We start from the raw sequence: 10,113 nt of genomic DNA, 5'->3' as shown, positions 1-10,113 counted from the left end.
GCTAAATTGTCTGCAATACATCCCAAGTGTTATACCTCATTCCACGCATGTGATTATATCGTAGCTTGTCCACGTACCTTCGGGTATATAGGGTGGTGTTACAGTACGTAAAGTATATGGGAATGCTCTCACTGTGCGGTTTTGCATTAGAAAGCGCTTATACGGATTGGGCCTCCACGTACTTTCGAGTATATATGGGAGGAAAACACTAGATTTCTATCCATCCTTAGGTAACCGAGTCTGCCACCTTGTACACTGTGATACACCGAACACAACATTTGGGGAGATTGCTTTCTCGTACTTCTCGGCTCGTCGGGAGGTATTCTGCAGTTCACAGTTTCTTGGTAAACCTTTTGCCTAGATTATCCCTCTTTTGTTTTGTTATGTTACTTTAATTAAAATAAAATTAATTGACCGCGGATAACATCCTCCACGCTCACTCCTTAGTTGATCTTAGGTTGAGACATATGGCAACAAATCTGGAATCTACCGATCAAGGAATTCCTTTTGATGGGAATCTTAGTCCTTTTCCTCCTTTCGTAAATATTGGTGCTCCTTATATGGCTATGTTGTCCCTTCCAGGATTTACCATTGGCTTGCCAGTATGGTTGTTTTAAACCTCCTTGGTTCAAAATGTCATGATTTCTCCGCAATCGAGTACTCCTCCAACAAGAAAATATCAACTTCCAATTGATCCTAAAGTTGACCCTTTGCCTTCTTCCTTGGTTGTTTCTTCCTCTCCTTCTTCCTCTTCGCTTGGTCTAAGTATTGGTACTACTGACTAGGTGGATAAGAAGAAGAAGAAAGGGAAGAAGAAGAAGAAGAAGCAAATTCAGTAGAAGTGCAACCAAGTAACCATTGCTTTGAATGCAACATATGATGAGAGACCATCCGTCAAGCCTCACAAAGTTCGATATCCATGCAAACATTGTGTGGGAGACCATCTTCTTTGAAATTGTCCTAATATTCCTCAGATCTTAGAAGAATGGTCTTCTTGTACACATCATCATGTGTCATCAACTTCTGGAGATCATACTGGTGACACACCATCAACTAGTGGTAGTAAAGTTCATGGAAAGAAGGGTAAAGTTAAGTTTCCATGTAGTTTATGTGAATGGAATCAACCTATTCACCTTTTTCCCTATCTGGATGAAGCCAAAAAAGTGTTGGATAACTGTACTGCTTCTCCGCAATGACTTCCATCTGGTTACAGGAGACTATCCCTTAATCCTTCACTAGTTGATGATTTGACTGACCAAAATCAACCATCGGTCAAGCCCATTCTCTCTGAAAGTGAATCCTATGAGTCTATACCTGACCCAAATCAATAGGCCAAGGAAACAATTGACTCGATTCCACCTTCAGTTGATCGTACCTTTCTTGAAGAGAGTGAATATGATACCACTCAAGTTCTTTTTGTTTCTTTAGATTCCAATGAGCTTGGGGGTAATCCTCCTGTTCCATCAAGATAGGAGGAGAATTCTCCCATTCTTGTAACTCAAGGGGATAATTCTCCTATTCTTACGATACCCCCTCCAAGTATTCTGGTCACTTCCTTTGATTGGAATCGACTGGCAGGATTTCGTCTTCCTTCTTATGTGCCTTTCCAGATCATAGTACAGGTTTATAACATGATTGCATTCAGCACTATTATAGATGAAGGTGCATCTATGAGTATCCTTTCCTCAACTGCTTGGCAAGCGCTCGGTTCGTCGTCGCTTGTGCCTGTTACCCAAAATCTGTTGGCTTTTAACAGAGGAACCAGTTAACCATTTGGGATCCTTCCTCAGTTTCCTATTATTTTGGGAGGAAAAATCATTTATCTGAATGTGATCGTAGTCCCAGGCCCTTTAGATTACAATTTTTTTCTTGGGCGCAACTATGTTTATGACATGGGAGCTATTGTTTCAACACTCTTTTGAGTGTTTTGTTTCCTACATGAAGGCAAAATTGTCACCGTTAACCAGCTTTCATTTCCTAGTCCAAATATGGCTTCCTATCAACCATATTCCCTAAATGGTCCTTTTGTACCAATGGTAGCATCCCTGCCATGGGTTAATTATGTGGCAACCCGTTCCATGCCTACATCAACTAACGATGAATTCAGTGATGTAGTACATTATGTACTGGGGGAATTGGAGCCAAATCTCAGTTTCCTTGGAAGTCATGACCTCTTATGAGTCGTGATCGAGGGATTTGAGGATGGTTCTTTTACTGTGTCAACCTCATTAAAAAATGAAACAAATCCTATGAGGATAGTTCCTTGTCTTGTGTCAACTCGTTAAAAAATGAAACAAGGAATACGAGGATAGTTCCTGGTCTTGCGTCAACCTCGTTAAAAAATGAAACAAGGAATATGAGGATAGTTGTTTTACTGTGTCAACCTCATTAAAAAAATGAAACAAATCCTATGAGGATAGTCCATTATCTTGTGTCAAACTCGTTAAAAAATGAAACAAGGAATACAAGGACAGTTCCTGGTCTTGTGTCAACCTCGTTAAAAAATGAAACAAGGAATATGAGTATAGTTCCTTGTCTTGTGTCAACCTCGTTAAAAAATGAAACCAAGGAATATGAGGATAGTTCCTGGACTTGTGTCAACCTCGTTAAAAAATAAAACAAGGAATATGAGGATAGTTCCTTGTCTTGTGTCAACCTCATTAAAAAATGAAGCAAAGGAAAATGAGGACAGTTCTTTTACTATGTCAACCTCACTAAAAAAAAAAGAAACAGGTCCATGAGGATAGTTCTTTCATTGTGTCAACCAAATTAAGAAAATGAAACAGCTCCCATGAGCATAGTTCCTTGTCTTGTGTCAAGCTCGTTAAAAAATGAAACAAGGAATATGAGCATAGTTCCTTGTCTTGTGTCAAGCTCATTAAAAAATGAAGCAAGGAATCTGAGTAGAGTTCCTTGTATTGTGTCAAGCTCATTAAAAAATGAAACAAGGTCCCCTGGAGCAAAGTTCCAAGTCGAGTCTCTGAGTAGATCTCGTAAAATCCCAGTCAAGTCTTTCACTTGATCGTGTAAAAGAACCTTCATTCCATCCACCTGATAGCCACGAGTAGTCTACTTAGGTGAATGTAATGAAGCTTGAGGGGCATGTACCTAGTGGTAAATTTAAGTTCCCCTCTAGGTTATGTGAAGGGAATCACCCCATTCACCTTTGTCCCTATCTGGATGAAGCCAGGAAGGTGTTGGATAACCATCCTACTTCACCGCAGTGACTTCCATCTAGTTACATGAGACTCTCCCTTTCATCATGCTAGGGGCATGTAAACCAATCCAAGCATAGTTCTTCATTTTAAGCTTGTGTAAAAATGAAACTGAATCCAAGCATAGTTTGTCGTTTCAAGCTTGTGTAAACATGAAACTAAATCCAAGCATTGTTCCCTCTAGTTCAATCTTGTCTAAAAATGAACCCATTTCCATTTTAACCCTCGTGATTTCCATTCTATCAGCCTCTTTCACCAGATGAGCCTTGGTTTTTCTCCTTCCATCGTCACTATCTGCTTGGCCGATCATACCCTTTCACTTGGTTGTTTTACCTGTTTTGAGAAACAATTGCAATGAGTGGTCTTATTAGCCAACCTCTTCACATAAATCAACATGTTTTTAGAAGTTCCAACATCACTGGAACCAATTGCTATCCTAGACACCACTCATTCCTCAAAGTGGAGTCCTCTTTAAGCTCTTTTCAGACTCTCTAAACATGAAAATATTGCCGAGCACTTGTCATTTTTAGCTCGTTAATGAATTGGAAACGACATCTCTCTTGTATTATTTTACACTTTTTTGGGCTTGAGAGATTAACTTACGAAAAAGAACTTGTGGAGTTCTCTTTTTGTCCGTTTTCAAACTATCTAAACATGAAAAGGACCAAGTTATCTTTGTCGTTAAACTCATTAAAACATTAAATAGCAACAAACTTGTCCATCTAGACAAGATCGAGTTTCACCTTTGCTAGACTCGTTAAAACATCAAATAGCGATGGATTCACCGGAAGGGTGAAATTATACAAAAAAACATATGTTATCCTCCTCAAGCTTGATAAAAATAAAGAGGTACTGGTCAACAATGACTGGGGAAAATGGGAAAAAGGGGAAACCACTTTACGATAGCAGGTCGATCTTGAACATGACACTTTCACTTCATCTTCGTGACTATTTGGGTTGGGTTATCTGCTTAACAATACTTATGGTCTATCACACCATCCATCACTTTTGTTTTAGGTCAATGCTACCAATTCATTCAGATTATTTGGGTTGGGTTATCTACATGATGGTTATCATACCTATGGTCTATCACACCATCCATCACTTTGGTTTTGGGTCGCTGCTTCCAATTCATTCAATGTCGACAATATGTTCAAGAGAAGTCATTCAGTCAAAATTCATCCTTTGCAATACCGTAAACCTTCATTTTATGACTGCCATTCTTGAACCTTGTTTCGTCAGTCAAATTCCATCTCCAAAATCACTACACTCATTTTGTGTCGTTGATGTGGGATACATCAAGGCCCTCCTGCAATGAGTCACTTCTTGTCGACATTAGCACATTATCCAAGAAGTTGACTTAGAAACACCCTTCCAGTACCTTGAGGCTTGCATACATCAATGGCATGTTTCTCGCTTCCGACGATAGGTTAACATCAATGACCTTCGATCGAAAGACTTTGTATGGTGTTCGACATCAAATCATCCATTCACACCATGCAAAATGTATTGCAATACCTTGAGGATCATTATCATTATCGTTGATTTCTATCGCGTCTGTTAACAACTTACATCATTGGCTGGTAATCAAACGGTGTCTTCCCATGTTTGACTTCAGATCACATATTCACATGTTTAGACTCGTACATTGAGCGAACAATTGAACGAGATATAAGACCCCGATCTAGTTTCATCCATTCCAGGAGTACTAAATCATATGTACAATGGCTTTACATTGATGGTCATTCCAATCATGGGTCTATATCTGTAGACGACTGTTTATGTACATGTAATGAAAGTTTATAAGCTGAGAATGGGTATGCCTTCCCTCAACAATTCATGTAAAAATCAAAATATCATGATATATGTATTGTAATTGATGCAGGTCACCTTCCACTTCGATACCTCCTCATCACATCGTAAAGCATTTCATTCGACATTGGCATTTTTCCAACTTCATGCTTTAGGGGGTAACTATTACAGATCCATTTGGGCACATCAATCCCATCATCCATATCAATTTTTTAGGGCTCATCAAACCTTAATTTTAGTTGCTACATGCCCTAAACAAATCACCCCTTTGAATGCCTCCTTTCCAGACAGTTTCATGACTTGAAGACATCTAGAAATAGCCTCTAGAGGGACCAGCGCAGTTAAGCCCTTGTAAGGGTGCACTGAAGAGCAGTTGAGTCCATGCCAGGGTGATCTGCAGAGCACTTAGGCTTCCTTTCACCTGTGCTGGGAAAGATTGAGTGAAATTCACATAGGGTTTGGGGAATATTCTTATCTTTTGGAGTCATCTAGAAGGTTCCCTCACTTATCAACTCCTATAAGCTCGAAAATGGATGAGGAATGAGAAAATATGAATCCTATCCTCTCATCCCTTCCTCCATGGAACTAATTCTAAGTATGGAAGGCCATTCAATGCCACCATTTATGACAAAACCTCCTTCGTCTCCCTATAAATTGACCACTCATCTAAGTGATCAAGGGTTGGACTATGTTGAATTGTAAGGAGATAATGTTGCTATGAGAATTGGATTTGAAGCAAGTATTGTAATGCTACAAGTTTGTCATGATTTTGATGTGATGTGGATGGGATCCAGGCTAGAGGAATAACTTTGAATTAGACACAATGGTTGTAATTCCTTCTTTTATTCAATAAAGTATTTGAACCTTTCTCCCATATGTTTGTATTATCTTATGATGCTTATATGGGTGAAATGAATCTGATCCCATTTACTTGTATTCAATATATCTTTTGCTTTGATTGGTTCTTTGTCTTTTGTTGATGTTCACAGGTACTTCTCAAGAGTGTTAAGTATGGGAAGGAGCGACAGGATTGATACAAAAGAGACAAGAGGAAAGTAGAACTACAAGTAGGTCTTCTCATCTTCTCTGTCTTATCTATTGCTTATAAGAAAAGGCTAAAGTTATTTAAACTGTTGTTCTAGATACAACTACTTATCTAGGGAATTAGTATTTATCCGTAGATACCAAATTCTCCAAAACACTCCTTATATTATCATCTGTAATATGTTGTGATGTCCAAACAGCCTTTGCAACAAACTAAAACTAATCTGCATCCTCACTTCCTAAGCCCTTGAAAACTTGCAACTTCATTATATTCGACATGTTGAACGATAGTAATGGTAGTGGCAATGTGGTCGAAGGTGTATGTTGTGGAGGTGAAGGTGGAGGTGGCATGGACAAATGATGTATTCATGGAAAACCCTGTCTTATCAACTGGACAACGCTTTGCAGTGAGGCCTGTACCACTCCCTCATCGTCACTTGAAGGAGGTCTGATCAATAGGCTATATTCAGGACTTGATTTTTCTTGGTTTCCAAAGCTCCGTCCACTTCCTGTAGATCCAAACATCAAGGCAATGGCATAACCTATTTTTCACACAAGAGAATCTTAATCCAAGTATTCAAAGATCTCAAATACTTACCTTGTGGTCCTTTGAAGAAGCGTCGCTCTACTTCGCTGTAACTAATTGAGGTATCAACCATGAATTCTGTTACAAATCCTCCTATAACCCGATCAAACCAATGATCAACAACACACGTGATATTATCTTTAGAAGCTTCCAACCTACGCACTAGCTCCGGAGTCCACATTATTGAACCGTCAAGCTTCCACCTTCCTTGGTCATCTACCAATTTATCGACCCACTCATATAGTTCGATCGAGAAGGTACAGAAGAAAATTTCATGTATTTTTGTGTACAAATATCTATCCAACTGCTGCTCTTTTTCAGGTGTGGATTTCTATTCTCTTGCACCTCGAATTCGTGGATCTTCCTATGCAACCACTTCTCAATTTCCTTTTTGGTCGGATTCAAGTGATGCGACATCACACATCTCTTTATGCAGATCCCGGTCCTGGAAATGAAACCATTTGATGGCTTAGGGGGTCCTGAACTAGGTTTAGAGTTAGGTGCACCAAACAAAACCCCACACTACTGGCCCTTTCGACATCAACTTGCGTAGCGTGGACTGAATTCTCACACAAAGCAATATGGGGGGATGCTAGAACCAAGTTTCCACATCCAAAGAGTAGTGTGATGTCTTTTTATGTCCTAGATTTGTCCCCACGTAGATCTATAATCCCTTAATGCTTGGTACTATAACTTCCTTGAATGACCTCTAGACCTTCGCGAAGGTCTACGATTGTCTTTTGTGGACCCTAAATAGACGAATTAGCTACTTACATGCACCATAGATTATCCTTAGATCAATATTTACTCAGATCTACCTAAGTGCCCAATAAACATAACATAAAGTATTATGATCTTCGCGTAATAACCTAACATTGACTGCGTTCAATTAAAGAGATTCATCCAATAGATTCGCGCATCAATACATCATTATTTTATAAAGACATCATTTCATCACATCATATATCACAATCATACATAATAGAAGTAAAGAGATAAAACACAGGAATTTCTACAACAATATTCTTTATTGGTCTTCATTATAGGTTTACAGACTCAAAACTTCCCTACGCACTTAGTTGCAGGGGTCCACGCACTCAGCTACGGACTCTACTCTAGGCCTCTGTGCACTTAGATGCATAACCTTTTCCTCCCCTAATACTTACTTCTTTGCGCTAATCTTGTAAGACTCCATTCGTCGTACCCATAGATAAAGACTTATTTTTCTGCCTTAGACTCTCTAAGACACACCTATTTATACAATCCCATGATTTGCGGACCATGGGTAGATCTCAAAAATTGACTCAAGTTTACATAAACGAGGGTAAAAACCCTTTTTGACTCTTGACTAGCTACACACTCCACATCCACAATTCACGGAGACTTTACATATTTTTACATCAAAACTTGGGCTTTTGCCCCAAAACTGACCCAAGGGACCCCATCCCAACAGATGATTGCACTTGTGTGATTCTAAATAAACTTTATATTATCTCTATTTATAGTGATCTTGGTGGAGACACTTTTCACCAAGGGTCATGTCTTCTAGTCCAAGTTGACTTGAGCCTACATCCCAAAATAACACTAACATGAGAAATACAATTTATAATTTGTTTTCTCCCACTCTAGTGTATCCCTAGGTGTCCCTTATCCCTTCAAGGGTGCCTCTCATGCATCCAATGACTAAAAAATCATATTTCCCTTGGGTCTTTCTCCCACAAATTTGGGTATAAAGCCCACTACTTCCGTACATTGCTCACAAAACCACATCTCTGTGGGTTAAATATTCACAAACCTAGTACCCCAAGGGTTGCGGGAGTGGATCCCAAGATACAAAATTCAAAAATCCTTCTTATCTAGGGAGGTACTTCCATCAATCAGAGGTAACTTGTCATCATCAACAACACTAACTCAATCTCTGACATCCACTACTGCAACATACCCTGTATAATGAAACACACTATCATCAGTAGTGTCCTTGCTTCCAAAAGATTCCTGGTTATTTATTTCATGTTAAGCCTTCAACCCATTCCATGGTTCCTTCTCTCTAGCTATAGAAGTATCTTTACTCCCCACTAACCATGCGCTCTTCTTGGGTTGTAGATTCTTCCTCTGAACCTGCAAACTCCCGCTCAAACTTAACTACCTTCGAGTCTAAGGAACCTTATTCTTCCCTTGATATATAGGCTTTCCTATAAACTTGTATATACCATGCTCCCTAAATCCAATGATAGCTCTAGTAAATTTAGAGCCTTTGGGTATGAGCATCACTTTCCCATCTTAGAATTGTTAGTGTCCTACATTATAGTAGTAAAAAAATAAGTTTAGTTTTTAAATTTATCTTGGTAAATGTGTAAAGGTTTTGCTATTATCTCTTAGAGATCAAGCTATTGGTCTTTGTGAAGAAATGTAAGATTATATTATTGATGTAATTGTGTTATAATTGTGTGAGTGATAATGTAAAGATAATCATTGATTCTTTAAAAGATTAAGTTAAGTGAGTCTAGGGTTAATGTGTCATCAAAATCATTGGGATAAATTAGTGGGGTCAAATCAGTTAGTTAGGTTGTCAAATTAAGTCTGTGCTATGACATCACCCTTCAGTACAATGGGTATGAGATTTGTTGTGCATCTTCCTTTGCTGCGCTTTCATGATTCAAGCTTCAAATTGCAATGATTGTTCCTGAAGGTGGGTTTTATTCATCTTTGGAGTTCAACAATTTGTTTTGGCATCCAAGAAACTGGTGATCTACTTTTTGTTCTACCGAAAGCATTCTGGACATCAATTGGGGTTCGTTGCGCTTCTGCAAATTGGAGGCGTTGTGCCAAAATGACCCTCCTTAGAACTAGGTCTCCTTTGAGAGTGTTTCTTTATGTTTCCTTTCCATTTGACTCCTTATCATGCTCCTATAATTCGAATCACTCCCTAAAATACAAAAGGGAAATCAGTAGAAGGGATTAAAAAACAAAAATAAGTAGGGCTTGTAGCTAAGTGACGTTAAAGAAATGCCATATTATAAATATGTATATGAAATACATAATTATTATTTTGATTCTATATGTGATATAAAAATTCAAAATACAAATGATTAAAATATTAAATAACACTAACTAGTACATGTGGCTAAAACATAATTAAATTATTATTACTATAGCTAAGAACCCTAAAAATAAGGAAACATTGTCCAGGAATTAAAGAAAAATTGTCCACAAAATGGGAGAATTAGATATACAAATAAATTATTTATTATGCAAATCCATTAATTCCTATGTTGTTGGGAGGATTGAATTTCCTAAAGAGAATATGTAATGAATATTGAAAATAGACTTTCATGAATGTCAAATCTCTATTTTTACCTCACATAATATCGCCATTGATCTTATCATGAATTACCCACCATTTTTAACTTTTACCTTTACCTCAAATATCTAAGCCCTAGGTAAAAAAAATAAATA

The sequence above is a fragment of the Pinus tabuliformis genome, chromosome 1_1, assembly GCF_031772625.1.
Source record: "Pinus tabuliformis cultivar Carrire ecotype Pingquan chromosome 1_1, CPIR1, whole genome shotgun sequence".
Lineage (NCBI taxonomy): Eukaryota > Viridiplantae > Streptophyta > Pinopsida > Pinales > Pinaceae > Pinus > Pinus tabuliformis.
The sequence above is the reverse complement of the archived record's forward strand: the minus strand, read 5'-3'. Positions refer to the sequence as shown.